A 15,847-nucleotide genomic window follows, 5' to 3' on the forward strand; every position below is an offset into this window, starting at 1 on the left:
GGGACCATTGTCATTTATACAGCGATCAGTGCTATAAAAATGCACTGATTACTGTGTAAATGACACTGGCAGGGAAGGAGTTAAACACTAGGGGGCGATCAAGGGGTTAAGTGTGTCCTAGGGAGTGATTCTAACGGTGGGGGATGGTCTTCAACTCACATGACAGAGATCACTGCTCCCGATGACAGTAATTTTATAAGTTGGACTAGGAGTAGGGATTGGTGGTGTTTAATTCCAATTTGTGTTCCTGTTGGACAAGTATCCCCTAATATCGTCTCCTTTTGGCTAGGCAGGATTTGAGGGAAATTTCTCTAATGGGGACACACATGGCGATAAAAACTTAACTGATGTTTTAACAGTTCCTCAGTCTTAAAGTCAAACTGAAAGTGATGTGTATGTTGGAGATCCTCCTCAATGTATGTCCTGGTGGCCACAATAGGAGTGAAGGGACATCCCCTCAATGGGGACAGAGACAGCATTGAAGAAAACAACAAAGGCTCTAAACCAGTCTCTCTCAACCTTTTCAAAACAGGGGAACCCTTGAAATTACGTTCTGGGTCTCAGGGAACCTATGTTAATAATAACTATATCTACAAAGTGTGTGCGGAAGAATCCGTGCCGGTGGTTCAGCGGTTGATGTCCGGTGAATAATGGGAATAGCCTTATTCCTTTGATATTTTAATAGTAGGTGAGCAATAATTCTATGTAATTGATATTGTTTTTTTTTGTTTTTTGATTCGATTTCATGTATGACCATTTTGTAATTTGTGATTATTCATTATTTATACAGTTTAAATTAATCAATGATATCGTGTCTAGCCCTGATGAAGCGAAAATCCTTTTGCGAAACATGTTGGCATTAGTCACGTATGAATTCTGATATTTACCACTGGATGGTCATATGTCTGTACATGTATTTGATAAATGCTATTTTAATTATATCTCAATAAATATTGTTAAAAATGTTTTATCAAATTTGTTTGATGTTCACCTACCAAACTCAGCTTTTTCCTTTAAAGTCCCACTTCAACTGAGGAGGGAGGGGGACCCCCTCATTTTCCTCCCCCCCTTCTCTTCTTTCCTTTCATGATAAACTATATCTACAACTCATGATACATTAGTGTGATGGTCATTGGAAAGAATTCCCCTCTTACAGATAGATAAAAAAGATCAATGGTGTCAGTGGGAACTTACAGTATCTAAGAGGCAGAAATTGCTCATTGTGTGTGAGAAACCTCCTGTACTCATCAAAATAAAAGAGTCCCAACCAGTGATCAAATATTTCAGATATCATATAAATCAATAAATGGTGTTCAACCAAAAAATATACATACATATATACAGTATCTCACAAAAGTGAGTACACCCTTCACATTTTTGTAAATATTTTATTATATCTTTTCATGTGACGACACTGAAGAAATGACACTTGTCTACAATGTAAAGTAGTGAGTGTACAGCTTGTATAACAGTGTAAATTTGCTGTCCCCTCAAAATAACTCAACACACAGCCATTAATGTATAAACCGCTGGCAACAAAAGTGAGTACACCCCTAAGCGAAAATGTCCAAATTGGGCCCAATTAGCCATTTTCTCTCCCCGGTGTCATGTGACGCGCTAGTGTTACAAGGTCTCAGGTGTGAATGGGGAGCAGATGTGTTAAATTTGCTGTTGTCGCTCTCACTCTCCTATACTGGTCACTGGAAGTTCAACATGGCACCTCATGGCAAAGAACTCTCTGAGGATCTGAAAAAAAGAATTGTTGCTCTACATAAAGATGGCCTAGGCTATAAGAAGATTGCCAAGACCCTGAAACTGAGCTGCAGCATGGTGGCCAAGACCATACAGCGGTTTGACAGGTCAGGTTCCACTCAGAACAGGCCTCGCCATGGTCGATCAAAGAAGTTGAGTGCACGTGCTCAACGTCATATCCAGAGGTTGTCTTTGGGAAATAGACGTATGAGTGCTGCCAGCATTGCTGCAAATGTTGAAGGGGTGGGGGGATCAGCCTGTCAGTGCTCAGACCATATGCCGCACACTGCATCAAATTGGTCTGCATGGCTGTTGTCCCAGAAGGAAGCCTCTTCTTAAGATGATGCACAAGAAAGTCTGCAAACAGCTTGCTGAAGACAAGCAGACTAAGGACATGGATTACTGGAACCATGTCCTGTGGCCTGATGAGAACAAAATAAACTTATTTGGTTCAGATGGTGCCAAGCGTGTGTGACGGCAACCAGGTGAGGAGTACAAAGACAAGTGTGTCTTGCCTACAGTCAAGCATGGTGGTGGGAGTGTCATGGTCTGGGGCTGCATGAGTGCTGCCGGCACTGGGGATCTACAGTTCATTGAGGGAACCATGAATGCCAACATGTACTGTGACCTACTGAAGCAGAGCATGATCTCCTCACTTTGGAGACTGGGCCACAGGGCAGTATTCCAACATGCTAACGACCCCAAACACACCTCCAAGACGACCACTGCCTTGCTAAAGAAGCTGAGGGTAAAGGTGACGGACTGGCCAAGCATGTCTCCAGACCTAAACCATATTGAGCATCTGTGGGGCATCCTCATACGGTCTCCAACATCCACCAGCTCCGTGATGTCATCATGGAGGAGTGGAAGAGGACTCCAGTGACAACCTATGAAGCTCTGGTGAACTCCATGCCCAAGAGGGTTAAGGCAGTGCTGGAAAATAATGGTGGCCACACAAAATATTGACACTTTGGGCCCAATTTGGAAATTTTCACTTGGGGGTGTACTGACTTTTGTTGCCAGCGGTTTAGACATTATTGGCTGTGTGTTGAGTTATTTTGAGGGGACAGCAAATTTACACTGTTATACAAGCTGTACACTCACTACTTTACATTGTAGCAAAGTGTCATTTCTTCAGTGTTGTCACATGAAAAGATAGAATAAAATATTTACATAAATGTGAGGGGTGTACTCTTGTGAGCTACTGTATATCCTGTATAGCAAAGGAAGCAGCTAGCACTTAAATGCATACACCCAGCTGTGCTAAATGCTAAAATTATGATAAGCTTTATATAGTGCAGCGTTACCACAAATATAAATAATAGATATATACAAATATTATATGTTAGTGCATATACATATATAAATAAATAAAAAACGTGATAAAACTGAACGATGATAATAGTAAAAAAAAAGTCAATTTTGCTTGGAGGATTTTTATCGAAGAAACGCGTCAAGCCAAAAAGTTATCTGTTGGCGAATCTACAGAGCATAAAGTCAGAGTGGATTGGTCCATTATTTGGTAAAGACTTGAACTAAGAGGATAATTTAGATATGGGCAGCACAGTGGCTAAGTGGTTAGCATTTCCAATCCCAAGCACGACCTGCCTGGAGTTTGCTTGTTCTCCCCGCGCCTGCGTGGGTTTCCTCCCCCACTCCAAAGAGATGCTGATAGGTTAATTGGCTCTTGTCCTAATTGGCCATAGTATGTGTATGTATGAATGTGAGTTAGGGACCTTAGATTGTAAACTCCTTGAGAGCAGGGACAGATATATATATATATATGTCTGTAAAGCGCTCCATAAATTGACGGTGCTATATACGTACCTATAATAATTAACAAAATATGGAAAATGGAGGTAATTTCTGACCTTGTTTTAATGCTATACTTTCATAATAAAATTATATATATAAAAAAAGATGATTCACATTTCTGGATGAATCCTCAATATGGCAATCTATAATGAAATCTCTTGCTGATGCTGGACAGACCTGGCTACTAAGACATGCCAACATGGCTACTAAGACAGCTACACATTTTGACCCTGTGACCAGGGAAATGTATGTGTGCCACTCAGGCTTGGTAGAGAGGGGGTATGTAGACGGTGCATCCACAGCTGCTGCTAGAGTGCTGCCAGGGGATGGAGCCCATCCTGGCTTCTGCAAAAATTCAAGGGTTAAAAGGGGGTAGCCCCTGGAAGTCACACATTCATAGTATCCTAGAGACGTGAATGAAGTGGTAACCTCAGCCTGGACCCCTGCCAGGCCCCGCTCCCCGACGCATTTCACTCCACCCCCCGGAGCTTAGCCATGGGGATAGGGAACTCATGCATGTGGGGAGTAAAGCAGCGGTTGTCACTGGTTAGGTGTAAAGAGGTAGCAGGTGTGTATGATTCATTGTGATTGGTATTTGTACATCTGTCAGTGCAATTTAACCTAAATTGCTACTCTGTATGTGATACATAAAATTGTGAGTACAAGAGAAAAATATATAAGCGCTAATACTCCAAATAGGACTAATAAGCTAACCACTTCACCCCGGAAGGATTTGCCCCTTAGTGACCACGTCATTGTTTGCGGCACCGACAATTTAACTGACAATTGCGCGGTCGTACAACACTTTACCCAAACAAAATTGATGTTTTTTTTTTTTCCCCACAAATAGAGCTTTCTTTTGGTGGTATTTGACCACCTTTGTGGTTTTTATTTTTTGCGCTATAGACAAAAAAAGAAAACAAATTTGAAAAAAACATTTCTTTTTACTGTAGCAATAACTCTCGGTGGAGCTGCTGGTTTAAGCGGGCCTGTCCTCTATGCTCTTCATCCTTCTTAAATTGTTCAATCCCCTTGACACAAATGTAGTGCAGTGTTGTAATAATATGAGTATCAACTTTAACCCACAATATACACTTAAAGTTATAGTTACCTCTACCTGGGTACTGGTAGCTCCACCTGCAGGAGAAATGACAACACTGCACACAAACTTCAGTAATAACCAAAAATAACTTCTTTCTTTGAGTAAATAATATATTTATATAGAGAATTATTACAATGACTATACTATCACACCAACGTAGTGTAACAGTATAAGAAATACTTGTGACAATCGGTAACAGACACAAATATATCTAATTATATATACATATACCCGGGAGCTCCCCCTGCTCTAGACCTTAAAGTCACTATCCTTTGTAACTAAATGCAGGGCCCTGCAATGAAAAGGTAGTCTTCAGTCTTCGTTAGCTTTTATAATTGTAATCCGCAAAGGGTTCCTCCTGGGTGTTGCGCAGCGTAATGTATCACACTAAAACAATTGTAATCCAACAGAGTGACTAAGTGTTCTTATATGAAGAAACAAGCATCTAGCATCCGTTCTTGAATACTAGAGTCTATTCAGGTGTAAAGTTCTCCAACTTCACTTGTTCTGTGGGACTATAAGTCCCAGCGACACTCTGTAACAGTTCTAACTGTGTATATAATAGTTAAACAAACTTCTGGGTGTTAACCCTCTCACCACATGGGATCTGGGCAGATGGATGTCTCCATTTCAGCAGTTCTCAGTCCGTATCGAGACACCACCACGCCGTCACACTGTTCTGTTCACAAGCAACCAGGAGTCCTCGGTTATCTCCCCACGGGTCTCCGGAACGATCACTTCGGCTGCTCCAACATGCTGTGATGGCAGGATCCTTGCAGCTGCTCCGCTCCTTCGCAAAATAGGCCACAACTCTGTAGGACACACACACCCACAGGGTTCTGCTGGCAGGCCACGCTTCTCAGGAACAAGAGACCTAAGATGGACACTCCTTACCCTTTTAGATCCCCCCACAATGCAGTTCAGTTCTCACCTTGTCCAGGAGCATTGTGGGTTCCGAAGTAAACTATGAATCACTTCCATGTCATTTCACTTGATCATCAAACGTAAACGTATTGTACTTTCTCAATTGTCCACAAGATGGCACTAACACAACCTATGTACTGTATAATACACATAGAGCTAGAAACAAAGGTTGTCAGCGCTACATTACTTTCTGCTATAATACATATACAAAAAAAATACATAAAAAGACCAAATGTATTCATCTGATATAGGCTGTTTAGGCTGATATATATTCTTCTACATATTTTTGGTAAAAAAAATCGAAATAAGCGTATATTGCGCAAAAGTTATCGTGTCTACAAACTACAGGATAGATTTAGGGACTTTTTAAAAATAGTTTTTACTGGTAATGGCGGAGATCTGCGATTTTCAGCGAGACTGCGACATTGCAGCGGACAAATCTGACCTTAAATGACACTTTTTGAGGGCCAGTGACATTATTACATTGATCAATGCTATAAAAATGCACTGATCAATATATAAATTACACTGGCAGGGAAGGGGTTAGCACTAGGGGGTGATCAAGGGGTTAGCTGTGTTCCCTCAGCGTGTTCTAACTGTAGGGGGGATGGACTGCTGGGGACATGACAGAGATCACTGGGAACAGAAGATCTGGTTACGCCACAATAGGGATAAAACTTTTTTGCGTAAGGGAGTTTAACAAGACTTGTGGCCACTCATTAAAATTAGAAAAAAAAGAGGTTTAACCTTAAACTACGTAGAGGGTTCTTTACTGTAGGCAGTTTCCCGTTCTGCCTCTGTACACCGTGATCGTGGGTCGCCGGCAGACATCAAGTCCGGGCACGATCCCGCAGCATGCAGCAGCCAAGCGACCCGCTATCTCTATAAAAATAAAATGAAAATTAAAAAAAAAAAAAATACTGTAAGACCGGCAAGGATGTGGAATTCCATTCCACAGGCGGTGGTTTCAGCGGGGAGCATCGAAGCGATTAGATAAGCACCTGAACAACCGCAACATACAGGGATATACAATGTAATACTGACATATAATCACACACATAGGTTGGACTTGAGTCTTTTTTCAACCTCACCTACTATGTAACAATGTAACTATGTCATCTGGCAGTTTCCTGTTCTGCCTCTGTACACCACGATCGTGGGTCGTCGGCAGACATCGAGTCCGGGCACGCTCCCGCAGCATGTGGCCAAGCGACCATTTTATTCTCTATAAAATAAAATAAAAAAAAAAACATTTCAATAAAATAAAACTAAAATAGAAATGCACTGATCAATAAAATCGATAAATTACACTGGCAGGGAAGGGGTTAACACTAGGGGGCGATCAAGGGCTTAACTGTGTTCCCTCAGCGTGTTCTAACTGTAGGGGGGATGGGCTGCCAGGGACATGACAGAGATCGCTGTTTCCGATCACTGGGAACAGAAGATCTCTGACATGTCATCTGGCAGAGCGGGGAATCGCCTTGTTTACAAAAGCAGTTCCCCATTCTGCCTCTGTACACCGCGATCGTGGGTCACCAGCGGACATCGAGTCCATCATGCGGCGGCTGAGCGCCCATTATCTCCTGTGCAAAGACCGACGTACACCTATGGCGGTTTGCACAGGAGAGCCGACCTGCCGCAGTATAATGACACCGGCTGGTCGGCAAGTGGTTAAAAAAAACGTTATTAATAAGCGTATAGGTAAAAATAAATCATTTTTTCTTTTTTCTTTTATTCATGGTTAAAACTATATTTGCAAGAAAAAAAAAATGTTGTTATTGTCTACAATTCATATAGAAAAGGGGAAATGAATTCCCTACACGTTTCGACCCTGCCTGGACCTTTTCAAACCTGAGTTTTATAGTACAAAAAAATATATATTTAAAGATTTGTCCATGAGATGCTGATTTTAAAGAACTTTTACTGCATTCTATTGTAGTTTCACACATAATGTAGTTTTAACAGACAGCAGACTTCCAAAGAATGCTTAGCATAGTTATTTTTTAATGCAGACGTTTTATTTTGTTATAGTTCTTTCAGCTGAAAAAAAAAGAAAGAAAAGGGTTGCCTTTGAAAATGATCAAATCTGTTTTTTATTTTGTAAGTTTTAAATGAAGCTCCTGTAGCTTTGAATTCCAGAAGTATTCCTATGATGGAAATATTTCATTAACAGCTCCCTCAGTAAGGCAGCAACCTTGAAAAACATTTAATTCTTCAGCTCCGGAGAAGCAATATTACGGCGCATAACAAAGCAGAGATTCTTTTTTTTATTAGGACCTGTTGAAAACAAACCACTGGGAACATTCTGCATTTCGCACACAGGTGAGAAGTAAAGTTTATTCTGGCTTTTTTTTTTTATACAGAAATTACTTAAGTTGTTTTTTTCAGAGATAAAAAGACGAAGCGGCCATTTTGTGAGCTGAATTGCTTTGTCCAAATCTCCATCTAATATACATTTTTTTGCCATGCTGGCAGCCATGTTTTAGGGTTTCAACCTGGATTTCTAATGAAGAGCCTCCATCCAACACATTTGTAGTGTGAGAGATTATGTAACAGGGCCATTGCATTTATATGCAGTTAGAAAGACCCACACAGTGATTGGTAAATCTTGTCAGATCAAACCTAAAACAAAATGAGACCACGTGTTACCAGTTATAGGTCACAATTTTATCTGATTTTTAAAGTGGAAATTCATGAAAAGCTCCCTTTGGTTCGAAATATCCAATCCTTTTTTTTCCCAGTGCTGCCTCACTCGCCTGCTGGTGAAATACGGTACTACAGTCCCTCTATACAGTGACATTATGGCGTTTATTTACTAAAACTGGAGAGTGCGAAATCTGGTGCAGCTCTGCATAGAAACCAATCAGTTTCCAGGTTTTATTGACAAAGCTTAAGGGCCCTTTCACAGGGGCTGTCCGATCAGGCCTGCCTGTCAGTTTTTCAGGTGAACCTAATCGGACCCTCCATTCACATGGACACATGTCCGCTGATATCCACTGTTATCTGATTCTATCAGCAAAATCCAGACAGATGGTGGCCCTATTTTCCATCCCTCTGGCGGATTGGATCGGATATGATCGGATGAAACCGGACAGGCGGTCCGTTTTCATCCCATGTCCCCATAGAGGAGAGTGGGACTGGGCTTCCCTGCTCAGAGGGGATCAGCAGGAAGAAGAATTAAGCCCCGTATACACGATCGGATTTTCCGCAGACAAAACCTCGGACTTTTGTCTGAAGGTGTGTGCCTGGGTTTTGTCTTGCATATAAACGGCAAGGAATTGTCGGCCAACAAACACGAACATACTGACATGCTACGTGGTTTTTCAGCTCTTTGGGCTCCTTCTGCTAATTTCTTGTTAGTAGAAGTTTGGTGAGTGTTGATTTGCGCTTTTCATTTAGCGCTTTTCAGTTTGTGCTTATCATTTAGCGCATTTCACGGCCGTTCGTCAACCAGACATGTTGTGGAATTGGAGGAGATAACGTGTTATTTATTATTGGCCGTGTAGTTATTGCTTTGACCCAAGTCCAATCCAGAAACAGGAGGAGGAGAATTTCTTTGACCAAAAATTGGTTGCTTTATTAATCGTGACCAATTATGTCATATGCCTTTGCTGTGGGAGCTCCAGGAGAATAATCTGGATGATTTTCGGAATTATCTCCGGTTGACAGACTCCTAATTTCACCAACTCTTGGCATTCTTGGCCCCCGATATTTAGAAGCAGGACACATGCATGAGGCTTTTATTTTTTGGTTGAATAATAATGATTTGATTTGCTTTATTTTCTATATTTTTGGATGCATAGAATGCACTTTTTGGTTAAGTTCTATTGGCAGATAGCATGTCTAATTTTATTTGTTTTCTTTTTTTAATGCACAATAAAAAAATTGTGTAGAATAATACTTGGCTGTGTGTTTTACTTCAAATGACAGTTTGGGAGTAGGCAATTACATTTTTTAAAAAATACAATGTAAAATTGACAAGGGACACCAACATAGTTGTATCTTTGATTTTAAAAACTACGGGATAATGTTGTTGTGGTAACTTGCCCAACACTAGAAAAAAAAGCTTTTGAAAATTTGTTTGCAATAACTCCATCAGTATCACCAGGAAAGCAGCTTCATTATTACCCCATTAAAGAAGAAGAGAATTGTGCGCTGCATTTGGAGATTTCATAATTTGCCACGTCACGAATGTTAATTCTCCATTACGAACGCTAGTTTACAAGACCGACCACTTCTGGCTCATCCTTGCTTCCGAGCATGCGTATTTGTACTTTAGACTTTTGTCCGACAGACTTGTGTACACACGCTTGGAAAAATCGACAACAGACATTTGTCAGCGGAAAATTTTTAAACCTGCCATCCAACATTTGTCTGCAGAAAATCTGACAACATTTGTCCAATGGAGCGTACAAACGATCGGATTTTTCGCCAACAGCCTGTCATCACACATTTCCCATTGGAAAATCCAATCGTGTGTACGAGGCTTTAGAGAGCAGCTTGAATATTCATGGGGACTCAGCTAATCCCTGGAGAGGTGTATCCAGAGGGTGACCGGATGGCCCATAAATAGTCTGGAGCAATAATACAGAGGTCTATATGGATCCTGGATAGCCCTGCAGGAAGAGACTCCTGTCTGAGGGGCACTGCCGCTCTGGGAGTCTGCTGGAGATGCTGCTGTGAGCTTGTCGGGATCCCAGCCATGGTTTTGACTGGAGGCGGGCCTATTCCCTAAAGTCTGGGGTGCCCTGTTTTTCTTTCGGCCTGGAAAGGCACTTGGAAGGATACCGGGGGAAGGCTGGATGGAAGAAGGACCAGTGGTTGGTGGTAACGTGAGTCTTTGTTTATCTTAGTAAGAAGTTGTCAAGGAATATCAGAAGGTGGCAGCTGATAATCCTGAGGCCTGTGAGTAATGGTAACAACAAAGTCTGGGGAATGCCTTGAAAAAACCCAAGCCTACTTACCAACCAGCTTACAGAAAACCAAATGAACCTGTCTAATAGTATGCGTTAAAAACAGGGGTTTAGTCCGTACGTCTTTGCAAACACATGCGTAAGCCACAGAGCCTCATCACGGCACCCTGGTATCTGTGGTCCTAACACTAAACTATAAGTGTCCCCACAGTGGAGGCTCATGCATTCTGATGGATAGGTGAGGGCAGGTGCACTGAAGGGGAGCCCACCCCTTCTTAAAGGTACAGAGGCACACCAAACACCCAGCATGTAACACAATGGCTGCACAGGTGTTGGTGCATTGCTGGACCAATACAAACACCAATGTGGTATGAATAACAAAACTTGCCACCGCTCCCATCTATAGCTGTCTATTGCAGTAAGTGGCATTGGAGGGCTGAAACAGGTAACAACAAAGCCTGGGGAATGCCCAGGAAAATCCCAAGCCTACTTACCAACTAACTCGCAGACAACCTCCTGTACCTTTTAAGAAGGGGTGGGCTTCCCTTCGGTCCACCTGCACTCATCTATCCCTCAGCATGCATGTGGCTCCACTGTGGGGACACTTATAGTTTAGTGTTAGGACCACAGATACCAGGGTGTCGTGACGAGGCTCTGTGGCTTACGCATGCGTTTGCAAATGCGTGCGGACTAAACGCCTGTGAGTACTGACCTATGTTCTATGTCCCGGAGACTGTAAGCAGCCTTCAGCTTTAAACAGAAGCAAGTGATAGTATTGCAAAATCTAATGTAAATAGTGACTGAACAAAATATGAAATATAGTGCTTGAAAAAATATGTATAAATGCGTGATCAAATATACAGTATATAACCAAAAAGTCCTAATTTAGAAAAGATGTGAATATGTGTAGTCCCGCAAGCTGTGATCAAAACAAGGATCTTCAAGATAGCTAAGGTGACACCATCCACGGATATAATTGGATGAAAATGGACAGGCGGTCCGTTTTCATTCGATGTCCCCATCAAGGAGAGTGGGACTAGGTCCGGCTCTGCTCTGCTCAGTAAGTGGAGACGGACCTGTCATCCACCTGCTCAGAGGGGATCAGCGGAGCAATCACCCTACTGAGCAAACAGAGTCCGGCAAACGGAGGCACCTGTCTGAAAGGGGCCTAAAGCCACGTACACACGATCGGATTTTCCGATGGGAAATGTGTGATGACAGGCTGTTGGCGGAAAATCCGACCGTTTGTACGCTCCATCGGACAATTGTTGTTGGATTTTCCATGGACAAATGTTGGATGACAGGTTTGAAAATTTTCCGCGGACAAATGTCTGTTGTCGGATTTTCCAAGCGTGTGTACACAAGTCCATCGGACAAAAGTCCAAACTACAAACACGCATGCTCGGAAGCAAGGACGAGCCAGAAGAGGTCGGTCTTGTAAACTAGCGTTCATAATGAATAATTAACATTTGTGACGAAATGAAAAGCGCGAAACGAAAAGCGCGAATCAACACTCACCAAACTTCTACTAACACAAAATTAGCAGAAGGAGCCCAAAGGGTGGCGCTAAAGAGCTGAAAAACAACGTAGTACATCACTACGTTCGTATTTGTTGGCCAACAATTGTGCGGCCGTGTGTATGCAAGACAAGTTTGGGCCAATGCCTTTCGGACAAAATTCCACGGTTTTGTTTGCCAACATTCCGATCGTTTGTACGAGGCTTAACTGTACAAGCTGAAGTTAAAAGCCGATTGGCTACCATGCAGAGCTGCACGAGATTTTGCACTCTCCAGTTTTAGTAAATCATCCCCCATGTGTTCTGAATACTAAAGATGATCTAATGAAGCAAAAAAATTGGTACTGTGGAGAAGATTTCTGTCAGCTTTTTGTTCCAATATTAAGTCGCCCTTTAAGATAAAGTACCCTGGAACTTATTGACAAAACTACAAAAATATGCTGTTTATTAGTACAGAAATCTAGCATATATCATCACATATAGCACATAATTAACATGTTTTTGTTTGGCACATAGAGATGTATATTACAACTTTTTAATTATGTGCTATGTGTGAAGGTTGTAATATATTCCTCTATGTACCAAGGAAAAAGTTTTAATTTTGTGTTATTTATGATGATATTTGCTATACTTTTTGTACCAATAAACTACATATTTCTGTATTTTTGGGTTGTTTTGTCAATAAGTGCCAGGGTACTGTATCTAAAAGTCCAACTTAAAGCGATAGTAAACCCTCCAAAATAAAAACGATTTTACCAATATTATAAACAACCTATTTATTTAGAATAGCCTGGGCACTAATGCCGCGTACACACGGCATTTTTTTCAGCTACAAAAGTCCGACAGCTCGTCCGACAGACTTTCGGCGGACTTTCAACAGACTTTCTAACGACCGGACTTGCCTACACACGATCACACCAAAGTCCGACGGATTCGTACATGATGACGTATACCGGACTAAAATAAGGAAGTTGATAGCCAGTAGCCAATAGCTGCCCTAGCGTGGGGTTTTTGTCCGTCGGACTAGCATACAGAGGAGCGGATTTCTGGGTCCGGCGGAGTTACGATGTAAAGATTTGAAGCATGTTCCAAATCTAAAGTCTGTCAGATTTGCGACTGGTAAAGTCCACTGAAGGTCCGGTGAAGCCCACACACGATCGGATTGTTCGCCGGATTAGGTCCGTCGGCCAAGTCCGGTCGAAAAGTCCGGCCGTGTGTACGCAGAATAAGAGTAAGCATACAATTCGTTCTTACTGTAAACATTCTTTTTTATCAGAAACGCTGCTTCTCTATAATAACCGGCGCCATCTCAACTGTGGTCTTCCACGTCTGTATTATTCTTTATTTCGGCCCGCATTATATTTTCCTCTCCATAATCCCACGCATGCGCAGTAATAGCATCTATCCAAGCCTCTTCTTCGTTTCCAGTTATTACGGAAACAAAGTAAAGCAAATCAGATACTATCCTGTTGTATGCTGTGACATAGCGATCCTCTTCTCAATGCTGTAGAATTAGGAGGAAGCATTGTGGGACATCGGGGGGCAGACGCCGACAATAGGAAATGACGCAGCCCCGACATAGACATTGCATTTTTCTGGCAGGGTCTCTGCTTGCCATAAGATTATAAGATATGGCGCATGCGCGGGCGACGTCATCAGAAACAAGTATACAGATAACACGCAAATCATGCCGGTAAGGAGAAAATCATCAAGCTCCTCTATTTGTAAAACCTCCACTTGAACATGTAATGAAAAGTCATCTGAATGGGTATACAACCACTTTAAAATCTGGAACAAATGTTTAGAATTTAAGGATGACAGTACTCTAATGCCGCGTACACATGATCGGACATTCCAACAACACAATACTGGATTTATTTCCGACGGATGTTGGCTCAAACTTGTCTTGCATACACATGGTCACACAAATGTTGTCAGAAATTCCGAACGCGGTGACGTACAAGACATACGACGAGCCGAGAAAAATGAAGTTCGATAGCCAGTGCGGCTCTTCTGCTTGATTCCGGGCATGCGTGGAATTTTGTGCGTCGGAATTGTGTACACACGATCGGAATTTCCGACAACGGATTTTGTTGTCGGAAAATTTGAGAACCAGCTCTCAAATTTTTTGCCCGATGGAGCCTACACACGGTCGGAATTTCCAACAACAAGCTCCCATCGAACATTTGTTGTCGGAATGTCCGATCGTGTGTATGCAGCATAAGGTATAGAGTATATACAATAGTACCCCAGCTACGCAATATATTTGGAGAATAGGCTGGTCATATTCTGTATTTTTAGGTGGCAATGACCAGAATTCTCAATGAAGTTGATTTACTGAAGGCAAATAGGGTGTTCAAAAAAAAATTTGCTATGAAAAGAATAACCAATTACATGCAAAGAAAAGCAATATTTTTGCTTGCACATGATTGGATGATGAAAGCCAGAGGAGCTTCACTTTATTCACAAAACAAAGAGAAAATTCCCTTACAAAGTGAAAACGACCTTGCAAAGTGAACAGCCCTTTTGTCTTTAGTGAATGAACTCCAATGTGTTTCTGCAGCCTTGCTTCCAATTTTCAGAAAGTTAGCACTCATATTAATGCTATATAATGGAGGGTTGCTGTGCCTACTATTCTATTAAATTGTTGTTTTTGTTGTTGTGTAAAGTCACTACAACAGATAAGTGAATAATGGAAAACTACCCGGCTAGTGATTCGCCAGAATGGACCTTTTATTTGCCCCATTGGGTGAATATTGTCTTTAACCACTTGCCGCCCGCCATATAGCAAAATGATGTCGGCAAAGTGATTGTGTTATCCTGACCGGACGTCATATGACGCGGTCAGGATAACAAGCCACTGCACTCCCCTGGGGGCGCGCATCGCGGCGATAGTTGTTGTGGCGTGTCAGTCTGACACACCGCAACTCCGACCTAGGTAAAGAGTTTCTGATGGAGGCTCTTTACCACGAGATCAGCCGTGTCAAATCATGGCTGATCACGATGTAAACAGCAAGAGCCGTTGATCGGACAGACACGAGTAGAGGAGAGCCGATCGGCTGCTCTCCTGACAGGGGGGGTCTGTGCTGATAATTTATGAGCACAGCCCCCCCCTCAGATGCCTGCCCAGGACCACCAGGGATGGCCACCACACTGGACCACCAGGTATGCCACCCTAGACCACCAGGGAAATGCCAATCAGTGCCCAGGCAGCTGCCAATCAGTGCCAATGAAAAATGCCTGCCAGTGCCAGTGCCACCAGTGATACCTATCAGTGAAATCTATCAGTGCCAGCCATCAGTGCCCATCAATGCCCATCAGTGCCGCCTTTCAGTGCACATCAGTGCCCATCATTGCCGGCTATCAGTGCCCATCAGTGCTCAGCAGTGCCGTCTATCAGTGCCACCCATAAGTACCCATCAGTGCAGCCTTTCAGTGCCCATCAATGTCGCATATCAGTGACCACCAGTGCCACCTATGAGTGCCCATCAGTGTCGCCTATCAATGCCTATCGTCAGTGCCCATCAGTGCCACCTCATCAGTGCCATTTCATTGGTGCCACCTCATAGGTGCCGCCTTATCAGTGCAGCTTATCAGTACCCATAAGTGAGGGAGAAAACATACTTATTTACAACATTTTATAACACAACCAAAGAAAAACTTTTTTTTTTTCAAAAATTTTTTTTTTTTTTGTCAAAAAATAAAAAACGCAGAGGTGATCAAATACCACCAAAAGAAAGCTCTACTTGTGGGAACTAAATGATAAAAATTTAGTTTGGATACAGTGTAGCATGACTGAGCAATTGTCATTTAAAAAGTGAAAGC

This window comes from Aquarana catesbeiana, linkage group LG05 (assembly GCF_042186555.1).
Source record: "Aquarana catesbeiana isolate 2022-GZ linkage group LG05, ASM4218655v1, whole genome shotgun sequence".
In the NCBI taxonomy this organism is placed as follows: domain Eukaryota; kingdom Metazoa; phylum Chordata; class Amphibia; order Anura; family Ranidae; genus Aquarana; species Aquarana catesbeiana.